At 33.6% G+C, this 26,237-nt stretch overlaps 1 protein-coding gene and 1 non-coding gene across 4 annotated transcripts in view; both read left to right on the forward strand.

The window, feature by feature from the left end:
* The window catches only part of Xrcc4 (X-ray repair cross complementing 4), a 278,220-nt gene that overhangs the window by 202,718 nt on the left and 49,265 nt on the right, over positions 1–26,237 (forward strand). The gene's annotated exons all lie outside the window — the stretch shown is intronic.
* LOC124987799 (U6 spliceosomal RNA) lies at positions 6,350–6,456 on the forward strand. The gene has a single exon (XR_007109309.1). It is a non-coding gene; the product is annotated as a U6 spliceosomal RNA (small nuclear RNA).

Raw genomic sequence — 26,237 nt, forward strand, 5'->3', positions numbered from 1 at the left:
TGGGGTGTTCCCTTGCTGCTACATCTTTCATTTCTGAGATATTACTGATTTTATAGTTGTAGCAGCTGCTGCTCCTCAGTCAGGACTCACCATATAATGGTCTAATGAGAGCATAGCTTAAAGAATTAGACATAGATTTATGTCCTAACTCTGATAGTTTGCTATGTGATTTGAAACAAGCTACTTAATCACTCTGAACCTCAATATCCAATACTCTAATTTCTAAAATGAGAATAGCAATACTTACCTCATTAAAATTAATGAGATAACAAACATAGCATGCCAGGCACCTGGTAAACGCTCAGTAATGGTTGCTGGTATGGCACTTTTCCCTGTTCATTTTACCTTACCCTACCAGTGTCCAATTGTCTAGGTAAATGCAAATTATTTTTCAAATCATGTCAATTACTTGTGGTATATGAACTACAAAAATATGTAATTTGTATTTTATTATGTTGAGTAACTTAGAATCATTGGAATTTTCTGATTCATTATAAAGTTTCCAAGAGTGATTTTATATTATCTAACTTTAATACCTTTCATGCTGATGCCATGTGTCTTGCATATATTCAAACCTTAAATATCGTTTCAACATGTATTTGCTGGGTACCCAATATGAGCCAGGCACTCATGTAGGCACAGAGGCAATGATATTTAGCAAAACCTCAAAACAGTAAGTCTAAATCCTAGCAGTGTGAAACAATAAAGATATAAGCAAGGATATATCAGGTAATAATAAAGAGAAATACAAATAATCAAAATAGGATCATGTAAAAAGAGTGATGAGCTAGTTCCTCTTTATATAGAATGCTTACAGAAGACTTACTAAGAATTGAAATTTACACTGAACCTAAGTGCTTTAGAAACAAAGGATTCTCCACCTTCTGAAGCTTTGAGGATTGAATCTGCTGAAGTAAACTGACAATTAGAAGACTGACAAGAGAAAAGGCTTGCAAGTTTACATGCATGGGGAATCATAGGAAAGTGAACAAAAACCAGTGATATTTAGACGCTTATATACCCTCTTCATAGAGGAGAGGAAAGTGAGAGGATTTTAGTTAATTTTAAAAGAAAGTAAATGATTTTTAGGAAGGTAAATGGGCCCATTGTGACAGATTCTATCTGGACTCTGAGCATGGTGTTAACTCCAGTCTTTCTTCTTAGAATTTGAGTCACCCTCTCCTGGTCAATGAGCTTTTAAGGGAGTGGATTCATAACAATTGAACTCCAGAGAAAATCACTTCCTGCATTTGTTGCTTTCTTAGCTCTTCAGTGTGAAGTAATCAGCATACTTTAGGTTTCACTTCTTAGCCCCATTAGCAATAGGCAAACATCCTACAAAGATTAGGAGGAAAGTAATACAGAAGCCCAAACTTGCATCTTGAGAGAGTGAAGAGGTGGCCCTGTAGTGGGAAAGAGAAGTGATAAGTGATATAAATATGTGGTCTGGTCAGATCCTGCAGTGCTTTGAAGGTCAATGAACTTGAAATTTTATTTAGAGTATAATGGTGAGTTTTAAGAAGGTGAAAGATGTGGTATGATGTTTGATTTTAAAAGGTTGCCATGAATATCCTGTGGAAAATAGATTTGGACTTGGGGAGTTTAGTGATAACAGAGACATAAGTTAGGAGATTTTACAGTAGTCCAGGTGAAAGGTGATGGTAATTTAGGCTATTTGGGGAAATGGAGTTCTTAGAGCCTAGTGCATTTTAGCAGTAGAGTTGCCAGGACTTGCTGAAAGGCTTGACTTAGAGGTGTAAAGGAGAGAGGAAAAGCAGGAAGATTCTTATCTTTTAACTTGAAAAGCTGAGTAATGAGCAGACATGGGAAGGACTGGCAAAGAACTAGGTTTACCAAGCCAAAAATAAATAAATAAATAAAAAGCATTCTGTTTTGGCTAGGTTGAATTTTAAAAGTATTAACAAACATCAAGTCATATATATTAAGATACATGGGTCTGGAGTTCCTAGGAGAATTGAGATATATAGATAAGGATTTAAGAGTCCTAAACATTTGGGATTTAATGACTATGATCTTAAAATGAGGACAGACAGCATGGATGAGTATTTTCTCCTCAACAATGTGTGAGTGATTCCTAAGGTGGAACTTTAAACAGCAAATACAATAAAGGTAAAGAGAGCTATTTCTGCAATTTCAGAGCTCCATGCTTTGTTTTATATGTTGGTGGAAAAATGAATCACCAGTCAGGTTTCGAATATCTATTTTGTGAACCATACTTGTGAACCATACCTAGATTTAATACCCATGTGGTTTCTTTCAGGGTACTCAGCTCATTTAAACCACTTTGTTTTATTATCTGTCCGTGACAACTTTACTGTTATCCAAGAACTAGATTCACACACACACATATACAAACCCCTCCCCACACACACACACACTTGGGAGAAAAGTTCTAGATAGACATAATTACTTTATGTAAATCATACTTCAAATGGAACTCTTCTCTCATGTATAATTGTCAATTAAAAGAATTTGTTGGAAGCATTGTAAGTCATATATTCTGAATTCACAGCCTATTCAGGTAGAGAAAACTAAGATACCTTAAACCATAATAGAGCAATTATTTGGGTAACTGTGATAGTCATTAATTCTGTTCATCAAATATTTCCAGTTCTGTTCACCAAATATTTCCAGCTTTCTGCCTTCTGGGCACATGGTAACATTGAACTGAATAGCTGTAGTTGAATGAGGCTATTAGACTAGTTCTTGCCAGCAAGTTTTGATTAAAAATGACATGTGTAACTTCTGAGCCAGAGAACTTCCCTCTGCCTTAGTGACTGACAGTGTTGGTGGCTGCCCTTTTATCTTGGGTCAAGGAATGAGAACAGCAGGAAGAGGAGCCCCTAGGTTACACATGATGAGCATGCAGGGATAAGAAATTAAATCTTTGCTATTTCAAGCCACCAAGATGTTGCAGTGTTTGTTACTGCATGTAATCTAACTTTATGTATGTATGTATGTATGTATGTATTGTACTCAGGAATGAACCCAGGTGTGCTTTACTGCTGAGCTACACCCCAGCCCTTTTTTACTTTTTATTTTTAGACAGGATTTCACTGATTGCTGAGGCTGGCCTAGATCTTGTGGTTGTCCTGCTCTACCCCACTAAATCACTGGGATTATAGGTGTGCACCACCATGCCAAGCTAATCTAACCTATTCTCAGTGATAGGATACAGAGACTTGTCTAAGTATGCATATTCTTAGCACTATCACACTTCTGTGTTCTTATAAAAGCAAGGAACCACAGAACAACATTGGATGAAATTATATTACCACTGCCCTAAAGTGAATATTAACTCTAAGCAAAATAGAGGGTAGACAAATGCTTAACTAACTTCATTGTGACAAACTTATGAACATGTAATATATTTCCAAATGTTCTAATTTGGAAGTTTTGTTTTCTCTCAGTACCCGTGTAGTTGTATAATGTAGAAACTTTAGGATAACTAAAAATTCTTTGATGAAAAAGTTTAATATCTTGTCTAATAAAGAAAAAATATAGCATTTTTGTCAAGCAAGTAGTAGGAATAGATTTTATTATTCATGGATCTTTTTAACAAATGCTCTTTTATAAACTCATCATGTGCCAATTGGACAAATGGAATCAAGCTTTCATTTGAAAGGTTAAGAGAGAAAACACTCAGAGATTTGACATCACTTCACCCCACCTAATGACTTCACTTTCCATTTGACTTGCTTGTTGTCTGGCTTATTCATTGATTTTTTTTTTTTTTTTTAATGTACTAACCAAATTTAAGCAGTAGTCTGCACTTCCATTACGTATGTAGAGATTAACCACAATACAGAGGATCCAAAAACTCATGAATTGAGTAATTTTTAGTCATAGAATTGTGAGTTAGGAATAGAATAAGAGTAATTTCTGTTCATTTACAATGCCTTTAATGCTATCTGTCTATTTGTGATGCTATATAAAATACCATGTCCTGGGTATAAGAAATAGAGTTTGTTTCTCAGTTCTAAGGTCTGTGAAGTTGATGGTCAAGGTGCTGACATTCAGGATTCTTGCTGAATCCTCACACGGCAAAAGAAGGCAGTCTGTGTGCTAATATGGTCAAAGGCTTAAGGGGTCAGGGAGCCTAAACGAGTTTTTTTTTTTTTTTTGGCAGGGGGGGGGCGCTTTTTATAAGGCACTAATCCATTCATAAGAGCAAAGCCCTCATGACAATCTCCTCTGTCCAAATCCCTGTGACTTACTGCCCTCACAATGGGGATTAAGTTTCAACATGAATTTTGAAGTGAATACCATCATTCAAGCAATAGTATGTCTTTATACATTGTTGAGTAGTAAATTGACATAGAAAGTTACCCAAATAAAGCATGATATAAAGGAACTTTATTCGTGGTCAATGTCTCTGCCCAAAGTCTTTTTCCTCATAATTTCTCTATGTATTCTCCTTCCTAGAGCTTATTTTAGTGCACTATTTCCCTATACTACACTAATGGTATCCATAGGGGGGAAATATTTTGGTGTTTCAAGCTAATTTTGCAAAGAATTTCCCCTGTACATAGCTTATATATTGCAAATAAGTAGCATTCCACTCAAAAAGATATCATATAATACTGGTCTAGTTCTAAAAGTATCAAGCAAAAAGGTAGCACCTAGGTTCAAGTTTTCACTGTGTTGTTTGCTAAGCTGTATGCCTTATTTAGTCTCTTCCAAGTCTGTTTCCTTCTTTCCATGCCCCATCACTACCTTGGTTGAACCCCATTTTGCAAAGTTCTCTTTGAGACTGATTCTACAGCAGCCAGAACACCCCTCCTGGTTAGTTGGTTTCAAGTCTCTTAACTAGTCCCTGCATTTTTTTTTTTTTTTTTTTTTTTTTTTGTGGTGCTGGGGATTGAACCCAGGGCCCTGTGCATGCAAGGCAAGCACTCTACCAACTGAGCCATATCCCCAGCCCCAAGTCCCTACAGTTTTAAAAATAAAGTTCAAACCCCTTAGCTTAGAACATGGAACTTTTCATTAGCTATGCCTTGACTGCATCTCTAGTTCTGAATTGTAAAGTGTCAGACTGTTAGCATCATTGAGCTCACATATACTTGGTCTGGTTTTCATAGGATTTTCTTAAAACTTTGTTACCAATATTAATTTTAAAATGTGAAATTTTTTATTTCTCTTGATCTTAGAAGATTGTCCCCTCAAATGGTAGGAATTGGCTATACTGATTTTTCTTACAGGAGACATCACTCTAATTTATTACAACCCCCAATTTGAGTTTATATTCCCCTCTGGCCTTATCTCTAACCACATCTTTTTTAAAAAAAAATTTTAAGTTGTATATGGACACATACCTTTATTTTAATTACTTATTTTTATGTGGTGCTGAGAATTGAACTCAGTACCTCACACATACTAGGCAAGCACTCTACTACTGAGCCACAATCCCAGCAGTGACCTATGCCAAGTTCCTCCAAAGGTTTATGAGTTCCCCTTTTTGAAATGCCCTCCCCCTTTCCGTTTATTTATCTCACTGATATGTTTACTATCCTCTAAGTATAGTGCAAGTATTGGATTCTTCAGAAAATGCACCCAACCTTCCTTGCTGTGCACCTGTCTCACTTTATTTTCATATAGTATCTTTCAAAATTACTCTACAATATTTATTGAACATTTTTGTCTGATTCTCTACTAGATTATAAACCACATGAGGGCAGTCACCATATATATAATGTGTCTTTGGGTCACAATTTGGGCTTTACCCATCAAGTATCTGTCACTTTGTGGGGCACAGTAACAGACTTAACAAAGGAGCCACAGTGGGCCTCGGTATCATCATCTGTAAAATTTTGAAGATAGATTAAATGATGGCCAAGTTCTCTTCCCCTGTGAAAATCTGCTCTATACTATTCATTTTTTGGAAGCTGGAGTCAGAGATTGCTTATCCACTAGGTGACCGTGGCATTTAACAGAAAAAAACATATCAGTGTTTCAAGGAGAATATTTATATAACCTTAATAGTAACCTATTTAGCATACTGAGAAAGAAAAAGGAAAGATTAGCAATTTATCAGAGAGAAATGGAATCTGTTTTAAATGCTACAAGTGAAGCTAGTGAGCCTTAAAAATGAGGAATGGCAGCCTCCTGTGGCAAACAGTTTAGGGAGAAGTATTATTAAAGCCTGCAGGTATGATGATCATTGCTTTAAAACCATTTGGGAAATTTCACCTGCAGGTGAAATTAGAATGAATGTACACAGAGCTCTAAACATTGCTTATAATAGCAAAAACAAAATAGAAATCAATTTAAATTGACCAACTCAATTGATTTAAAGCATTATTTCTAAGAGTATAAGATTCAATAGGAGGTGCTTGCTTTGGCAGCACATATACTAAAATTGGAATGATACAGAGAAGATTAGCATGGCCCTTGCACAAGGATGACACTCAAATTTGTGACTGGCCAGCATTGGGTAGATATCTAGTGCACAGTTTGCATCGAGACTCCTTGCATTCTGCCAGATACATAAAGTTCTAGGCATGAATCCATTACCCCAAATGAGCCAATGTTTTAACATTCACAACAACTGGAAATGAAGAAAGGGTAATGAGGGAGTTGATGGATTTGAAGCTGAGGGAAGAAAGACAAAAAAGGTTATGATGACTTTTTAAAAGTTTCTGTAAATCTTCAGTGTTAAAAAACAACAGATGCTGGTTTGTTGACTTTTTCATTCCTCATAATGTCTACTTTGAAAATTTTATTAAGAATTTAAGAATTTCATGGCAGAACCAAGTTTTTCTACAGCGTTAGAAACTTAATGTACAGTATTAGGTATTATATCACTGGAAAGACACCAGAAAGAATTGTGCTCTAACTAGGGAAAAACAGAGATTATGGGTTTTTTCCCCATAATTTTGGTCTTATTTACTGATTGCCCTAGTTCCGCCTATTTTTGTATCTTTTATTAACTAGTGCATTGTCTTATTAAATATTTACTATATTTAATGCAAGATTTGTGCTTTAGTTGCTCTGTGTATTTGGAATTTTTTTATTAAGAGGTTTTGTTTGCTTTTTGACATTAGTTGTATGTTACTTTGTGTTATAGATGCTATCGTTTACCCCTTAATATTTTACAGCAGTACATTTTTTTTTTTGTAAAATGAGACTACAGAATTTTTCCTTTTGTTATTGTATGTGAAGGGTTACAACACACACACAAAAATTATCCTACCATTCAAGTGCTCAGAATTAAATGTTTCTGCAGATCTTGTGGCATTTGTCTCTAGTGTGATATATAAAGGTGTAATTATGACACATTTCTGTTAATCTAATCAAGTTTGCTGTTAGTTGTGCATTAACAGTATAAAAGCTAATATATACTATATGGTCTTGCAACAGTTTTAAAGCCTCTGCAGAATTGGTAATAAAAATGCATGACACTTTGTTTTTAGTAGACTTTTAAATTTATAATTTTAGATTTAACACATAGATCTTTATACAGTTGACTTTTTGACCTAGCAAGGCCAGAAAACAACTTTCTGAATATTTTTTTTCTCCTGTATAAGTGGAAAGGGCATTTTTCACATGTAAGTGGGCTATTATTTTCTAAAAATGTTTATCACTGTGCAACTAACAACTAGCCCTTAATTAATGTGACAGTTTCTTTTTGGTGTGTGTGAGATTACTCTAGAAACTATTACAGTATAACACAATTGAATGATTTCCCCCATATACACACTCTATCACCCAGATAATTTACAGTTCTGTTAACAGTGAGGTTGATAAAGTATTACTGATTTTAAAAATTATGATTATCTACAAAAAAACCCAGAAAATTATTTGGTGTGGCCATCTTACATGCTAATGTCTTCTACAAATAACTAAATATTCTGATGTCATTTTGTTGCCACAGCACTACAGAGAAATACATAAAAAAATAAATTTTGACCAAAAAAAAATTCAATAGGAGTGTTTTGACAACTATCTCAGAAAAGCCCTAGGCCCTTCATCATCACTTCAACCAGTATAGTTTTACTTTTGTATGTAGTAGTATTAAGGTTCCATGTAAAATTCTTTTTAGAAAAAAAAGATTCCACTTATGGAAATTGAAAGATATTATAATTCATACAACATATATTGAAACAAGGATACATACTAAATAAATCTTAAAGAAACTTAGGACCTGTCATACAATTTTTAATGAGGTATATGGTGTCCTAAAGTGCAAAATAGCAAAGATAGTGTCAGACTAGATTATCTTTGGAGAGTGATACTTGTTACTTGGATTTGTCTGTATTTTCCACATTATCTGCAGAGAACATGTAATTCTTCTGTTACCAGACCCCCCAAAAAAGGTTTAAAAATAAATTGACAGCAATAAATGGCTCACAGAACACAGACCTCTGAAAATATCCTAGCTTGCCATTTTGGGCATCCAAATCAGAGGCTTGTAAACCTGCTATAGTTATGAAATGTTTATACTGACTACCATAGGTATTAGAGAACATCGATGATGCAGTTCAGTCCTTTCATTTGATATTTAAATAAACAATTTTCCAAAATATTTTACTATATTGAAACTAGGAAATTTGTGGTCTTTTGATTCCACTACTTTTTCTACTATCACCCAGTCTATAAAATGACTATTCATAATTCTCACTTCTTCCATTTATGTCTACTTAACCTGGAGCATCCATCATTGTGTTATTTCTTGATTTTTTCCTGTGAGTGAAAACTAATATTTTTGAAGTGCCAGTGGCCAAAATTTCTTTATTTATAAAAATTGACACAAACTAGAACATCAAAACAGGTCTTAAAACTGTCATGACTCATCCTTATTTATTCAATTTGTGTTTTATGTTCCATTTTATTCCACTAATTCAATAAATGTGTATATTCACTCAGATTATAATTAGGAACTGAACTAAATTGACCTAAATGTTCTTATTATTGGCCTTCATATTTGGCTTTTAAAAGGAAGACATTAGATACATGTTCCATTCTGCCCCACCTTCCTTCTCAGACATGAATGTACTTCTGAAGCACTTTGTCTTATTTCAGGATCTTAACTCATCTCTGAGTTGTCTGACTATGATCATAGTCACACACCCCCAATTTAATGACTTTGTGTGATATTTTTTATATATGTATATGTCAGGACTTTCCCATGGTGTTTTCATTTTAATGTTGAGATATAATTGGGTAGTCACTTGACCTTGGAGAATTTGAAGAAATAGTGTGGGGAAATGTGTTTCAAATCAATGAAAATTTGAAGACTCAAGAACATTAATTACTCCTCCCAGGTTCCCTGCTAATCCCTGGTTTACCCACCTCCAAAACCTAATACTTCATAGTGTAATACAATTAAAACAAATATATGGAAGTTTTTATTTAAAGTTCATTATTGATGATCCTATTCATTAAAAAAAATAGCAAAGAGAGGCTTTCTACATCATTATCTTCATTTGGTGTTTATTATGGTAAAAACCAATTAATATGCCTGGAAACAGATCTATAACCAACTTTATGGTATTGCTGTTTTATTCAAAGACTAGGGAATTAACTAACTACTACAAGAATTCTAATGTTTTAATGTACTTAAAATTCTTGTGCCATATAGAGAATATTTTGCTTTAAAGAATTGTAATTTAAATAAATCATTTGTGCTATTATTTTTACTAAATAAATTCCTTTGAAGACCACATGTGGGAGATTTGGAGTGAATTTTAAATGTCTTTATATGTCACTTTGCCCCCTCTATTCTGATGTAGTCATTCCAAATTTTTTAATGCATTTGAACTGTTGGTCATTTGCTTTGGAAATCAAGCACAGAAGTTTACACATGTAAAAACGGAGCTACTTTTTTAAGTGATCATTTTACCAATTTGAGCCTATTGACCAGTATAGTTTTGGATTTTTTATTGGTTCTTTTTAGTTATACATTACATTAGCATTCATTTTGACATAAGTATAAATCATGGAATATATAATTTGTTCTGATTCAATCCCCTTTCCCTCCCCCCACTCCTCCTGTTCCCTTTCCTCTATTCTACTGATCTTTCTGCTATTTACTGTCAGAGGCAGGCTCTGAGGGCCCCAGAGCCGCACCGTGGCCTGATCTCTAAGATGGCGCCTGGCAGCTTGCCAGACATAGCTGCACTCATAAACAAGTTTTAGGAAGTAACTCTGGTTGGCTGTTGTACATGAGGCAATCCTGGTATCTGCCTGGAGACTGTTCCTTGATAGGCTGACTTTCCTGGTAGTCTACTCTCTGATAGGCTGATGTTCTCAATATAAGTCTGAGACTTGTGGAATAAAACCCCTTTTGGTTCCTGTGATCAAGAAGAGCGTATGCATTGTGATTGTCCCGCGGGCGGTGGGCAATCATAATTTACTTATAGGTTTTTTTTTTTTTTTAAGTATCTGTGGATGTACATGATAGTGAGATTCACTGGGTTATATTCATATATGTACACAGTAAAGTTAGATCAGATTTATTCCATCATCATTCCTTATCTCATCCATCCTTCCCTTCATTCTGCATCATCTGCTCCATTGATCCTCTATTTTTTACACCCCCTCACACCTTATTTTCGATTAACTTCTGCCTATCAGGGAAAACATGTGATCTTTGGTTTTGGGGGCTAGCTTATTTCACTTAGCATGATAATCTCCAGATCCACCTATTTACTGGAAAATGTCATAAAGTCTTTCTTAATGGCTGAGGAATACTCCATTGTATTTATATACCACATTTTCTTTATTAATCCATTTGTTGAAGGGCATCTAGGTTGACTCCATGGCTTAGCTATTGTGAATTGTGCTGCTATAAACATTGATGTGGCTACATTACTATAGTATGTGATTTTAGATCCTTTGGATATGTACCAAGGAGTGGGATAACTGGATTATATGGTGGTTCCATTCCTACTTTGTTTTACTGTTTCATTTATTTTTTTAAATTAATTTATTGTGGATGCACATGAAGGTGAAATTCAATGTGGTATATTCATATATGTACATAGAAACATTCTTTCAGATTCAGAATTCAGATTCTGCCTTTCCCTTGAGTCCTCCTATATTTCCCTCCATTCCCTTCCCCTTCGTCTAATCCTCAGGAACTGACTTCCTTAACAAGACTCCTAAAGTGCAAGAACTAAAATTAAAAATCGACAGATGGGACAGCATCAAATTAAAAAGCCTCTTCACAGCAGGGAAACAATCAAGAACTTTAAGAGTGAGCCTACAGAATAGGAGAAAATCTTTGCCACCGGCACCACAAATAGGATGTTAATTTCCAAAATATAAAGAGAACTCAAAAAACTTAACACCAAAAAAAAAAAACCCAAAAAATCAATTTCTAATTTTATGAGGAATGTCCATACTGCTGTCCAGAGTGCTTATACTAGTTTGCAGTCCCACTAACAATGCATGAGTATACCTTTTCCCCACATCTTCGCCAACATTTATTGTTACTTGTTCTTGGCAATTTCCATCCTAATTGGAGTAAGATGAAATCTCACGGTAGTTTTAACTTGCATTTGTCTAATTGCTAGAGATATTGAATAGTTTTTTCATATATTTGTTGATCATTTGTATTACTTCTTTTGAGAATTGTCTGTTTAGTTCCTTTGCCCACTTATTGATTGGGTTATTTGCTTTTTTAATATTAAGTTTGTTGAGTTCTTTGTGTATTATGGATATTAAAGCCCAATCTGAGGAGCAGGAAGCAAAGATTTTCTCCCTTCTGCAGGCTTCCTCTTCACACTTTTTTTTTTTTTTTTTTTTTTTTTTTTTTTTTTTGCGGTGCTGGGGATTTGAACCCAGGGCCTTGTGCTTATGAGGCAAGCACTCTACCAGCTGAGCTATATCCCCAGCCCCTCCTCCTCACACTCTTAATTGAGTTCCTTTGCTGTGAAGAAGGTTTTTAATTTGATGCCATCCCACTTATTGATTTTTTAATTTTATTTCTTACACTTTATCTTGTTAAGGAAATTGGTTCCTATGCCAACATGTTGGAGTGTTGGGCCTACATTTCCTTCTAGAAGTTGCAGAATTTCTGATCTAATACCTAGGCCTTTGATCCACTTTGAGTTGTGTGCAGTGTGAGAGACAAGGGTTTAATTTCATTCTTCTACATGTGGATATCCAGTTTTCCCAGCATGATTTTTTAAAACGTATGTCTTTTCTCCAGTGTATATTTTTGGCACTTTTGTCTAGCATCACATAACTGTATTTATGCAGGTTTGTTTCTGTGTTTTCTATTCTATTCCATTGGTTTTAGTGCCTGTTTTGGTGCCAGTACCATGCTATTTCTGTTACTGTAGCTCTGTAGTATAATTTGAGACCCCATATTATGATGCCTTTTGCTCTGTTTTCTCACTAAGAGTTGCTTTGACTATTCTGGGTTTCTTGTTTTTCTAAATGAATTTCATAATTACTTTTCCTTATTCTGTGAAAAGCAACATATTTTCTTATGATTAAGCCTTTGATATAATAGATGAAAATGTTTTCAATAGAGCACTTACATATCGAAATGATTGTGCCACTAGCTAAAAATTTCAGTATTGAAATATGTTTGTGAGACAGCCCTTGGTTAAAATGTTAAGTTAAATAGGTTCAGCATATACTTACAGAATGTCACACTACCTAATTATTTTCTAGATAATATTTGAGAATAATATTGTGTATATATGCATGTCTGTGTATAAAACTGCAGTATTCAAAACACACATGTACCTGTTCATTCAGTTTTACACAAACCCTGTGAGAGGAGGAAATGGGGAAAATTATTTTAAAATAAGTGGTATGCTCAAATTTTCATGGCTGTTATATTATAGAGTAGGTATAGAACTTGCTGCTTGTCCAGATTTATGTCTGCTAATCTTTTAACCGGAATAAGTAAATGTTTATCTTAGGATTTCTTAGACCTGAATAAAAGGAAGTTGCAGCGAATTGTACATACATTATAATAGCAATTCATAAAATAGAAAAATCTCAAATATTTTATAGTGGCACACACATTAATATAGGTAGAAAGGAAACTTAAGAGTGGTTATCTCTGGTACAGACTGGTGTTGGAATTGGTGGGGGAGGGGTTTCTCAAAGGCAAGTTTAGCCTCTTCTGAATAAAATCTGAATACATTCCTGTTTGTCTTGTAGAGGAAAAAACATCATTTAAAAAACTTTAAAGCATGGACAGGTAGACTGTGGTAAATTACTGAATTAAACCAAAGTAAGAAAGGTAAATTGAGGAGTCACTGCTGTTTTCTCAATAAAAACAGGTCATTACATAGTCTTTGGAATCTCCAAGTAATATTTTTCATCACTTGTTTTGACCTACTAGTTGGCAGAAACAAAGGAATTAAAAGTAAGCATCTTTTCAGAATAATTCTCATTTGTTCATAGTTTTGAGAAATACTAAGCAAAGAAAAATTGGCTGTCGTGCTATATTGTGCAACAAATTAATATCAATTGAAGGGGGCTTGTTTGTTTCATTACAATAGCCTCGATAAATTAAAAGTAATAAATTCAGTTGAAAACCATGAGTATGTTCTTGTAATTCTGGAGTTGTACAGTTTTTTCTGGTCCCATTGGTATTTCCTCTGGGCTTTATTCAGAGGGGCGGAGGTATGGTCTGTGATTCCCTCCACTGTCACTTCACCCTCCTGGAATGCAGCAACTGATTTTCAAAAGCTGAAAACATGACATTTCACAGGAGCTTGTTATTTTTTTTTTCCAAAGTTTACTTGAATCACAAGTGGGATTAATATAACATATCCCCTGCCTGCCCTTGGCATATATTTCCTTAGAAAAACTAGTCAATCCAACCCTTAATTCCTAGTTAGTAAGATAATATCCATAGCTGGGTGAGGTTCTAGAAATGGAATAATTTGGCAAAACACATCTCTGACTGAAATCTAAATGCCACTCTTGGGACCTATGGACTTTGAATTGGTCTGTCTGTGAATTTCAGTTTCCTTTCTCACTAACCAGTTTCATGTCTGAAAATGTCAAAAAGAAGCTCCCTGTTAGAGTCCTCTGACCTTTCTGGCTCACACAATTGCTTTTCAGTCTAACAGCTTTTCACCTTTAGTTTATGACCAAAGCAACCATCACTGGTCTTTGCTCTTGCTTAGTGGCTCTCTGATGTGATTTTTTTAAGATGTCTTTTTTACAGTACAAAGGACCCTGTAAATTTGTGATAATAATAGTTATGATGGTAATGATAGGAACAATCAACATTTACTTAGCACCTACTCTTTTCATTATACCACACAAATTCTCTTTGTCTTTACCATAATCTTGGAAGGTAGGTCTTGTTATCCACATTCAACACCTGAAGGAACTGAAATATAGGGAAGGTAAATAGCTTGTCCAACAATGATATACCCCAAGACAAATCTGCCTAATAGTAAATCTCATTCTACAATGGTTACAATGGGTAGCTAAGAAGGAAAGTCAAACTTTTACTTAATGAAAAGTTCCAATGAACATATATTCCTACCAAAATCATTTCTGCAGAGCATTGCAGTTTCTTCTTAATTTTTGTTTTTGCTATAAATTAAACAGATATGTGTTAAGTTAATTATAGATAGTTGCTATTTTTTTTCCTGTCACTTTTCTGTTTCAAAGGGCTACATTAAGGGACTGGGTTATGGCTCAGTGGTAGAGTGCTTGCCTAGCATGTGTGAGGCACTGGGTTCGATTCTCAATATCACATATAAATGAATAAAATAAATGTTTTTCAACATCTAAAAAATATTTTTAAAAAGGTTATATTAAGTACTCTTTTTCAGATATTCATACTAGTCTGATTATCTGACAGTCATATTATAAGTGTTGTATTTAAGAATGCTTCTGAGAAATTGTATACAACTGGCCTCTGTTCTTCTATAATTAAAATAATATGAACATATAGTCTCTGGTTTAGAAAAGGAAAATGGGTTATATTCAGTCAAAATTGTACCTTAAACAATAGCTTAAAATACAGGCTTTTGAATTACAAGCTCTGTCACCTACTAGCTACTTTGTCCTTTGTCAAATTACTTCATATCACTAAATTTCATTTTCCTCCTCTATTAGAGGGTATAATGAGATGTATTCCTGAGAATTATGTTTCTCATGTTTTGTTTTAGTATTGAATGAGATAATCTATGTAAAACACAAGCATGGGCAAAGTAACATATTAATAAATGTTTCTATTTATTGTGGATATTAATTTTAAATCAATAATGACTTTTATATTTGTAGCTACACAGGATACTGACTTGAAATTTGGAACTCTAAAAATTTATTGATGTAGACCATAAAATATTGTACAGTTTCGGTAGAGGTTTGACATTCCTTCTTACATAGAATGCAAATACATATTAATATACAGTGCTTATCTTGAAACACTTAAAAATAGACTTCCTTAATAATGTTCTTAATTTGTAGTGAAAGTGGAATTAATAGCAATTTATTGTTTGAGATTTTCAACATGTGAAAATATACTTAGATTATTTGCTAATTTGATAAGAAGAGGAAAAAAGTTATTAAGCATCATTATTCTAGAAGCATCAGCCATTTCCTTGGACTCCGAAAACCAAAGACCTGAACATTGCTTCATTGTCACTGAGAAGCCTCAGGTAGGAAAGAACAAATAGAGACCTGTTTATTGGTTCCAGGCAAGGAACCAATAAAGTGTGTGTTTTAGAACCAATAAAATGTGTGTTTATGAGTACATATATACAAATATGCAATAATTTATTTTAAGGAATTGCTTCACACAATTGAGGGGGTTGGCAAGTCCTAAATATGTGTAGCAGGTAGGCTGACTGGAAACTCAAATAGAAGTTAATGCTGCAGTCTTAAAGCAGACTTCTCTGGGAAACTTCAGTTTTTGCTCATAAAACCTTTTAACTGATTGAATGAAGCATACTATATTTTCAAAGGTATCTCCTTTACTAAAAGTTAACTGAGTGCAAGTATTAACCACATCTACAGAACACCTTCACAGCAAGACCTAGTTTAGTGTACAACTAAATAACTGGGGACTCTACCTAGATAGTAGACACATAAAACTAGCCATGAGAAGCTGGAAACAAAGAGTCTGAGAAGATCAAGATAAGAATAATGTTAAAAGAGGTGTACAGTAGAGGGTCATTGCAATAATGCAGATAACTGAAGATGAGCATGTATATCAAAGTTGTTTAAGACAAAAAAATATGGGACTAATCCAAACAACATGAAGGAGGGAAGTTGAAAGTATTTGAAAATCAGTTGAAAAAAATCAATGTAATCAACAGTAAAAAACTGTAAAAAATAAATTCATTGACCTTCAGTGTTCTAGGCTGACCTGTGCCAGATTTTAATTATATCTAAAAACAACAAATAAAATAATAAAAAAATAAATTGGTACATGTTGAAAATAATAAATTATATAGGTTGTTAGGCATACTGTCAAGGAGTAATGACACAGAATTTTGATGACTCTCCTCTGACCCATTCTCCTATGCTCTTTTACCCCATCTTTTTATAGATATAGTCAATATAGTCTTAGGAGACTGGAAAAGGGCATGCATATTGAAAAGATCTTTCAGTAGGCTTGACATTCTTCCCATTCATAAGATATAAGGGACAATATGAGAAGAAAAAGGGAGAAAACTCAGTGCAAAAATCATTTAATGAAGCATATTCATATGTGTGTGTGAACAGTTTATAACCTAAGAACCTTGGATGCAGGGAAAAACACAGCTCTTTTTGTCTTATTCCTTAAATTTTAATCCACAGAGGAAAAACAAAACTAAGTTAAATTATATTAATATTGATGTTTGTCTAGTTCAACCTGACAACAATACCATTTTATAATCCAGAATAGTTTTCTGTGTTCACTTATGGATGATTCAGTATGGAGGTGCAGACAGGTATCTAGAAATCTAATCACAAAATCCTCATAATATATTCTTATCCATATAATATTGAAAAGGGTTGCTGTCAATGTTTTGACCCTCTTGTGTTAAACCCTTCTTAAAAATATTTAATTTTCTTATTCAGACTTGAGATGAATGAATAAATATTTGTTATGTAAAGTGAATAGGTTACAAGGTACTTTCACATACATTGTCTAATGTAATAAATTTTATTCATCTTTTTAAAGAACAGCTTTTGGATGTCTATTTTCACTATTCTCTTGTTTTCAATTTCAGTCATTGTTAGTCTAATATTTACTGTTTCTTTTCTTCTACTTGCTCTTCTATCTCTAATTTCTTAAGATGGAAGCTTGGGTTGTTCATTTTCAATCTTCTTTTCAAATAGATGTATTCAGGATGCAAATTTCCCTTGAAGCAGTTTTATAACTGCATCCCACAAATTTTGATAAGGTATTTTTCATTTGCATTTACTTAAAAATATTTTAAAGTTTGTCTTGAGTTTCTTCTTGTTCCATGTGTTTTTAGGAGAATTTAAGAGCATATTATTTGGACTCCAAATATTTTGTAATTGTTCTGCTTTTTGTAATTGATTTTTACCTTCTTTCTATTGTGGTTTAAGAGCATACTTCACATAATTTCTGGTTTTTTAAATGTGGGAAGTTATGTTTAATGACTCAGAATGTGGTCTATCTGTGTGAATGTTTCATGTGACCTTGAAAAATAATCTATATCCTGCTGTTGTTGGTAGAAGATTCTACAAATGTCAGTTAAATCAAGTTGATTGATAGTGCTATTCATATCAGTATCCTGATTGTTTGTCTTTTTATCTAAGTGAATGAAAGAGAAATATTGAAATTGTTAACTCTAATAGTTGATTTGTCTATTTTACCTTTTATTTCTGTCAGTTTTACCTCATATATTTTGACACTTGTTAGGAGCATAAATGCTTAGCTAACATTATTATGTCTTTGTATCTGTTATGTCTTTTTGTTTATTTGCTTGAGAAAGTCTTTATTTCTTCTTTACTTTTGCAGAATAATTTCATTGAATATAAAGTTCTAGGTTGGTGGGTTTCTTGCAATACTTTTGAGTATTTCATTCCATTCTTTTCTTGTTTACAAGTTATCTGATGATAAATCTACTATAATTCTTACTTGCTCCTAACTCATATATTTCTCCTGACTTCTTTCAAGATTTTCTCTTTAAATTGAGTTTTCTGCAACTTTTAATACAACATTTTTAGGGGTATGTTGATTATTTCTGGAATTAATCCTACTCAGTGTTCCTGGACTTCCTAAATACATGGTTTAGAAAATTCTTGGGCATTATTGCTTCAAATATTTCTTGCTGTGTTTTATTTTTCTTCTTATATTACATTTACACATATGTTATACCTCTTGAAATTGACAAATAGTTCTTGGATATTCAGTTTTGTTTTTTTTCCTTCCTCTATTTCTTCATATTTCACTTTAAGTAGAAGCTCACTAACCTTTCAATAGTTGTATCCAGTGTACTGATGAGCCTTCCAAAGGCATTCTTCATTTATGTTACAGTGATTTTGATTTCTAACATTATATTTGTATTCTTTCAACCATAATGGCTGTATGATACAGGAGAAAAACTTTGTGTTTTTAATTAAAACTTAGTCTTATCATGGACCTGTTTCTTGAGGCCAAAACGTTCACAAGGATTTCTCTAACATTATAGCCTCCCCCTGCCCCACCTTAGGTGAGGCAATGAAAGAAGAGACTGAGATGAGAAATATCCATACCCCAGGTGGAATAAGGCTCAGATATTCATACCTCAAATGAGGTCTCAATTTTTCCCTGGAAAGTGGGTCTTTGTTATAAGAGATCTCTAGGCATATTTCACACTGGGGACTTTTCCTGCCAAAATATAGAGATCTCCCTTGGATATTAACCTTGAAAACCTGGTGGGATTCCTGAAACAAACACTTAAAACATGTAGATAGTCCCCAAGATGGTGCTAACTAGGGATTTCTTGCTATCATGGTAGTATGTCTTTAACCTCTAGCAATTTTTAAAAATTCTCATTTAAGTTGTTCTACTAGTATTGGCTTCAGAGGCCTACCACTCCAAGTAATTAGATCTTATCTGTGACTGACTCTCTGGGTCACCTGTCATTTAGGATGGTGGTTTGCCCTCCAATTCACTTATCTAATTGGTCCAAGAAAAGTTGTTGATTTTCAATTTGTTCAACTTTTTCTTAGCTTTCTTCTAAATTACTTTATTAACATATGAGAGGGGAAACCAGATATCTCCCTCACGTAATAAGTTAAACTTACTGAATTCATAAATAAATATAAAGCCAACACATTCTTACTTTTTTCTTTGTTTTTTAATAGAACTTTACAGTTATAATAGTAGTTATAACTATTATAGTTATAATTAGTTCCAGCAAACATATATGCATGGAAATCAATTTCACTTCATGATCTCCCCCACTATTCCCTACTCCTTTTCCTTCCCATTCTCCCTCCCCTCTCCCAGTCTCCTCCTTCTACTCTACTAGACATCCTTTCTCTCATGTATGAATTTATATTTGTTTTTTCTTGTTCCTATTCTTCCCTCCACCTTTCTATTACTGTATTCTAGCTTCCACATTTGAGAGAAGACATCATTCAATCTTTGAGTTTCTGACTTTGGATATTTCACTTAGCATGATATTCCCCATTTCCATCCATTTACTGGCAAATGCCACACATTTTTGGCTGAGTAGAACTCCATTGTGTGTGTGTGTGTGTATGTGTGTGTATCACAATTTTTTAATCCATTCATCTATTGACAGGCACCTTGATTGATTACATAATTTTTCTATTGTGAATTGTGTTGCTATAAACATTGATGTGGCTATATTACTGTAGCATGCTGATTCCAGATCTTTCGGGAAAATACCAAGGAGTGGGATAGGTGGTGATTCTATCCTAGTTTTTTAAGGAATCTCCATACAGCTTTCCAGAGTGGTTGTACTAATCTGTAGTCCTACCAACAATGTACAAATGTACATTTCTCACCACAACCTCACTAGCATTTATCATTGTTCATATTCTTCATCATTACCATATTGACTGTAGGTGAGATAAAATCTTGGTGTACTTTTGATTTGCAATTCTCTGATGGTTAGAGATGTTAAAAATTTTTTCATTTATTTGTTGACCAATTATGTTTCATCTTTTCAGAAGTTGTATTGATTGGGCTATTTTTTGGGGGGGAGGAGTATGTTTCTTTAGTTCTTTGTGTATTCTGGATATTAATCCCTTATCGGAGGAGTAACTGGTCCAGATTTATTTGTTAGGCTCTTTCTTCATACTTAATCATTAATCATAAAAAGCAGAAGCTTTTTATTTGATGGCATTCCACTTTGGATTCTTGGTTTTTATTTCTTGTGCTTTGGGAGGATCTTGTTGATGAAGCAGGTACCAGCACTTATATGATGTAGTGTTAACCCTATGTTTTCTTGTAGCAATTGCACATTTTCTGATGTACTTCTTAATTCTTCAACCATTTTGATTTCAGTTTTGCACAGGGTGACAAATTTTATTTTTTCTACAAATTATTTTTTTTATGTCTATCTAGTTTCCCCAGCACCATTTGTTAAAAGGGCTATCTTTTCTCCAACATATATTTTTGGCACCTTTGTCAAATATCAGATAACTAAAGATATGTGCATTTGTCTCTATGTCTTTTAGTTTTGGTCCATTGGTGTTTATGTCTATTTTGATGCCAGTACCATGCTGATTTTTTCTACCAGCTCTGTTAGTATAATTTCAGTGGCAGGTATTGCAATGCCTCCTACTCCTCTTTTCTTGCTAAGTATTGCTTTGACCATCCTGGATCTCTTAATCTTCCAAATGAATTTTAAAATTGTTTGTTTTTTCTAATTTTGTGAAGAATGTCATTGGCATTTTGATGTGGATTGCATTGAATCTGTGTTTTGTTTTTGGTAGTATGGTCATTTTGACAATATTGATTCTGCCTATCCAAGAACATGGGATGTCTTTGCATCTTCTAATGTCTTCTTCAATTTCTTTCTTCAGCGATGTATAATTTTCATTGTAGAGTTCTTTTTACCTCCCTGCTTAGATTAATTCCCAATATTTATGTTTTAGTCTTTTTTTTTTTTTTTTTCCTGCTGTGAATAAAGGACCCTACCAGCACAACTGTAGAGGAGAAAAGGTTTATTTGAGGGCTCATGGTTTCAGAGGTCTTCATCCATAGAAGACTGACTCTGTTCCTTGGGGCTTGAGGCTAAACATGGTGGAAGAGTGTGGCAGAGGGAAGCAGCTTACATGATTTCAGAAAACAGAGAGACTCCACATTCCAGATGCAAAATATTTACCCCATAGCCACACTCCCAATGAACCACTCCCTCCAGCCTCCAGCCACACCCCACCTGCCTCCAGTTACCACTCAGTTAATCCCATCAGGAATTAATTCCCTGATTATGTTAAGACTTTAACAATCCATTCATTTCTCCTGTGAACCTTCCTGCATTGTCTCACATATGAGCTTTTGAGGTATACCTCACATCCAAGCCATAACGATTTTTTTGAGGTTACTGTGAATGGGATGGTTTTACTGATTTATTTCTCTACTGAATCACTGTTAGTGTATAAGAAAGCTATTTAAATATGAATGTTGATCTTATATCCTGCTACTTTGCTAAACTCATTGATAAGCCCTAGAAGTCTTTTGGTTGAATTTTTTTTTGGGTCTTCTAGATATAGGATGGTATTGTCAGCAGATAATTTTCTAGAATTTAGTATGATGTTGGTTTTTGGTTAGTTATAAGTGGTCATTATGATGTTGAGGTAAGTTCCTATGATTCCTACTTTATTTAGCATTTTTAATATGAATAGATATTGGATTTTATCAAAAGTCTTTTCTGCATCTATTGAGATAATCATGTGACTTTTGTCCTTAATTCTGTTTAAGTGATGAATTACATTTATTGATTTGTATATTGAACTAAACTTGCCTACCAGGAATGAAACCCACTTGATCATGACATATTGTCTTTTTGGAGTATTTTCAAATGTGGTTTGCTAATACTTTATTAAGGACTTTTGTATGTATGTTCATCAGGGATTTTAGTCTGCAGTTTTCTTTCCTTGAGGCACGTTTGTCTTGTTTTGGTATTAGGGTTATACTGGCTTCATAAAATGTATTTGGGAGTGTTTTTTTTCTCTCTTTAAATTTCATGAATAATTTGAGACAGACTGGTGTTATTTCTTGTGTAAAGGTCTGGTAAAACTCAGCTGAAAATCTATCGGATCCTGGGCTTTTCTTTTAGGGGAGGCTTTTAATTATTGTTTCAATTTCATTACTTGTTATTAATCTATTTATTCTTTCTATGTCTTCCTGATTCAATTTGGGCAGGTCATATGTGTCTAGAAATTTATCAGTCAGTGTCTTCCAGATTTTCCAGTTTATCTGAGTGTAAACTTTCAAAATACGTTCTGATAATCATCTGGCTTTCAGAAGGGTCTGAGATGGTATCTCCTTTTTCATCTCTGATCTTATTGATTTGGGTCTTCTCACTCTATCTTTTGGTTAGTTTGGCTAAGGGTTTGTGAATCTTATTTCCCTTTTCAAATAACCAACTCTTCATTGCATTGATCCTGTGTATTATTTTCTTATTCTCAATTTCATTGATTTTGGCTATGATCTTAATTATTTTCTGTCTTCTTCTGGTGTTGGGGTTGGTTGGTTCTTCTTTCTTATGGCCTTGCAGTAGAGTATAAGCTTGTTTATTTGGAATCTATCTAATTTTTAATGTAGACACTGAGTGCTACAAATTTTCCTCTTACAAACTACTTTCTTGCAATCCCAGAGATTTAGATATGTTGTTTCTCTGTTCAGGTTCATTTCTAAGAATTTCTTGATTTGTATTTTCATTTCTTGATTCAGTCTTCATTTAAGAAAGTATCGTTCAATCTCCATGTGTTTATATGGCTTCTTTTATTTTTCTTGCTATTGATTTCTAGCTTCATTGCATTATGAGCTGATAGGATACATGGGATTATATTGATTTTGTTATATATGGTAAGATTTGCTTTTGGGCCTAGAATACAATCTAATTTGGAAAAAGTTTCATGCACAGCTGAGAAGGTAAATTCAACTATTTTGTGGTGGATTATTCTGTAGATGTCCAGTAAGTCCATTTAATTTATATTGTTGTTTAGGTTGGAAATTCCTTTATTGATTTTATATTTTGAGGGCCTCTGTATTGGTGATAAGAGTATATTGAAATTATCTAGAATTATTGTATTGAGGTCCATATAGGATTTAATATCATGAAGCATTTTTCCCATGTAATTGGGTGTGTTGACATTTGGGGCATAAATGTTAACTATTGTTATATCTTTTTGTTGCATTATTCCCTTTACTAGATGATATTGACCTTCTTTGCCTTTTCTGATTAATTTTTGCTTGAAATCTGCTTTGCTTGAAAGAAAAATTGCTATTCCTGTTTGTTTTCTTGGACCATATGCATGTAATATTTTTTACTATTCTTTTACTTTGAATCAGTGAAAGTCTTTGCCTATAAAGGAATCTCTTGTAAATAGCATTATTGGATCTGATTTTTTAATTCATTCTGTTAATCTGTGTCTTTTAATTGGGGAGGATGAGATGGGATAGGTTAGGACATACTAGCCATTGGTGTTTTGTCCTTTCGGATCAGTTCCATGCAAATCCAGAGTATAGTGTATGATTACTGTATTTTAAATACTCTGATCATATTCTCTACTGTGTGATTTATAAAGATTATCTCCTTAAAATCAAACTTCATCACTGATTCTTCATAAAACATATTAAGGCTTAACCTGGCAGTGTCTTATCTGAAAAGAATAAATGAAAATAATCCATTTAATGTTATCTATTATTTGTATAAAGGGAAAATTTTCATTTAGATAGCTTATATAATAGCTCATGTTGAAATTTAGAGAACTCAATGATTTTCTAAATTATTATAAAGACATTTCAGTTCTCTATAATTTTATTTTCTCTAATACAAATAAATTGAAGTTTTATTTGTAAGTATTGATGATTAAGAAATTAGTAAATTGCTATAAAATCACCATCCTTAATGAATATGAACATGTAAAAATGTGTTCTTTCCTAGGCATTACAAAATAATTATGTTAATCAGCTTTCCACCTCTGTGACAAAACACCTGAGAAAAACAACTAAATAAGCAAGGATTTCTTTAGGCCCACAATTTCAGAGGTTTCAATCCATGGTCTGTTAGCTCTACTGTTTTTAGGTCTGCAAAAAGACAGAAATATCATGATGAAGGGTGTGGTGGAGGAAATCTGTCACCTCATGACAACTCAAGGCAGCAGAGAGAAAGGAACCTGTGACAAGCTATAGTCCCCAAGGGCATGCTCACAAGGACTCATTCCCTTCAACTAGATCCTGCCTCCTACGGTTTCTGTCACCTCACAATGTTCATTCAGCTGTGCATCTATCAATGGTTAAACCCACTGATGAGATTAGAACCCTCATGATCAAATCACTACCCAAAGACCTACCTCCGAATATTTTGCATAGATCAAAACTTCAAAACTTGAGTATTTGGAGAGCATCCCTTATCCAAACCATAATAGTAGTACACCACACAAAATCATTACTTTATTAGGCTTTGTGTTTTTATTCATTTTTACCTTGATTATGCACGCATTTTGAAGACTTTAAAATCAGCACATGATTTTGCATAAATTCAGAGGAAAAAAAGTAATCTTTGCAAGTAACTTCCAATCTCTTTAAACTTATAAGTATATAAAATGTAAATATATACATAATAATTGTTTATCAACTCTCAAAATAAGACCAAACAATAAAAAATGGGTGTCACCTGGTGAACTGGAAAATCTAAAAGACAAAAAGTTTAAAGACCTAACTTCTAAGCCTTGGGCGTGCCACAAGTTACTATGACTTTGACTTCACTTACCACCTCTATCTCATTTGAAAATTTCATTCATAAATAAGAATACTGGTCTAGTTAATAAGAGATCATAAATCCTATAATTCTGTAATAGCATACACCAAGCTTATTCAGTTATGAAATTTAGAAATATTTTAATGAGTTCTTTTCCTCTGAAAATTTGCCTTAGTTTCCTTTTCATATTTTTTTCTATATTTTGTATTGGGAAAGGTAGGAAAGAATAATAAAAATTAAGACTTTTCCACAAATACAGTGGCAAAACTTTTCTTGTAACAAATTTGTTAATGAACTAACATGTAAGCCAAATGCACAGATGCTTAAGTAGAATAGTATTTAGGGCAAAAGAATAGAATATCTTCCCTCAGACTTTATCCATCCTCTGTCATAAGGTTGTGTGTGACTTACTTCTTTAGGTTAAGACAGCCAGGCTTATTTTTTTTAAAACACAAATACATCTGGTTACTCACCAACTTTATCTACCAAATTATCTTAATTAATTACAGGTGATTTACTCTATGATAACTAATTTGAAGTCACTATATGTATTTATATGTTCATATAACCAGTATATATGGTGTTTGTGTATGTGTGTGTCACATGATAAAGGGTAAGATAGAAAACTTATGAACACCCTGTGAATGAGATACAAGAAAAGGAGAAGCAAAACTAGCAAGCTTTGAAGAGAAAAATGTAATTTCTGCAATTTCTTGAGCAGAATCTCATATGCAGTGTGTTCCTTTGAAATGATAAAAGTGTCTGACAAATAATGGGTTCCATAGGCATATGGTTTGTGGAAACTTTGTGACCAGCCCTTGCCTGAGATTCACAGTGCACACTGGCATGTTAGCTTTATTGAATCAACATTTCCCAAATGTGTTTGAATTTAAAATCTTTTTAACTGTAGGGCTTCAAGGGATTTTGGATGACTCTGGCCCAGAAAACTCCACAATCTTAAGCTCAAAATCTAATTTAAAGCAAATCTTTGTGCATTTGACTTTCCCACTCTTTACCTTATGGTAATTAATGTCAATATTTTATTGCACACAAACGACATGTTGAATGGTACTAAGTTCCCAATATTAATGAAATGGTTTAATTTCTTTTTGTAGATAAAATTAATTTATAGTTCTGCAAATTAAACAAAGCTGTACTCTTTCTTCTCTCCCTTCCAAATTAATTAACATCCCAATGAACTGAATGCTCAGAACACTTTTTCTTTTCTTTTACCTCCTTCCTCCCCCTTCTCCTCCTTCTCTTCTTTTTTGAGCAATAACATATTGACTAAATTATTTTCCATAAATTCACAATTAAATCAAATGTGTGTCTTTTGTTATTTATTTTCTAGACTTGATGACACAATATCTTTTGGATTTC

This window comes from Sciurus carolinensis, chromosome 6 (genome assembly GCF_902686445.1).
Source record: "Sciurus carolinensis chromosome 6, mSciCar1.2, whole genome shotgun sequence".
NCBI lineage: Eukaryota > Metazoa > Chordata > Mammalia > Rodentia > Sciuridae > Sciurus > Sciurus carolinensis.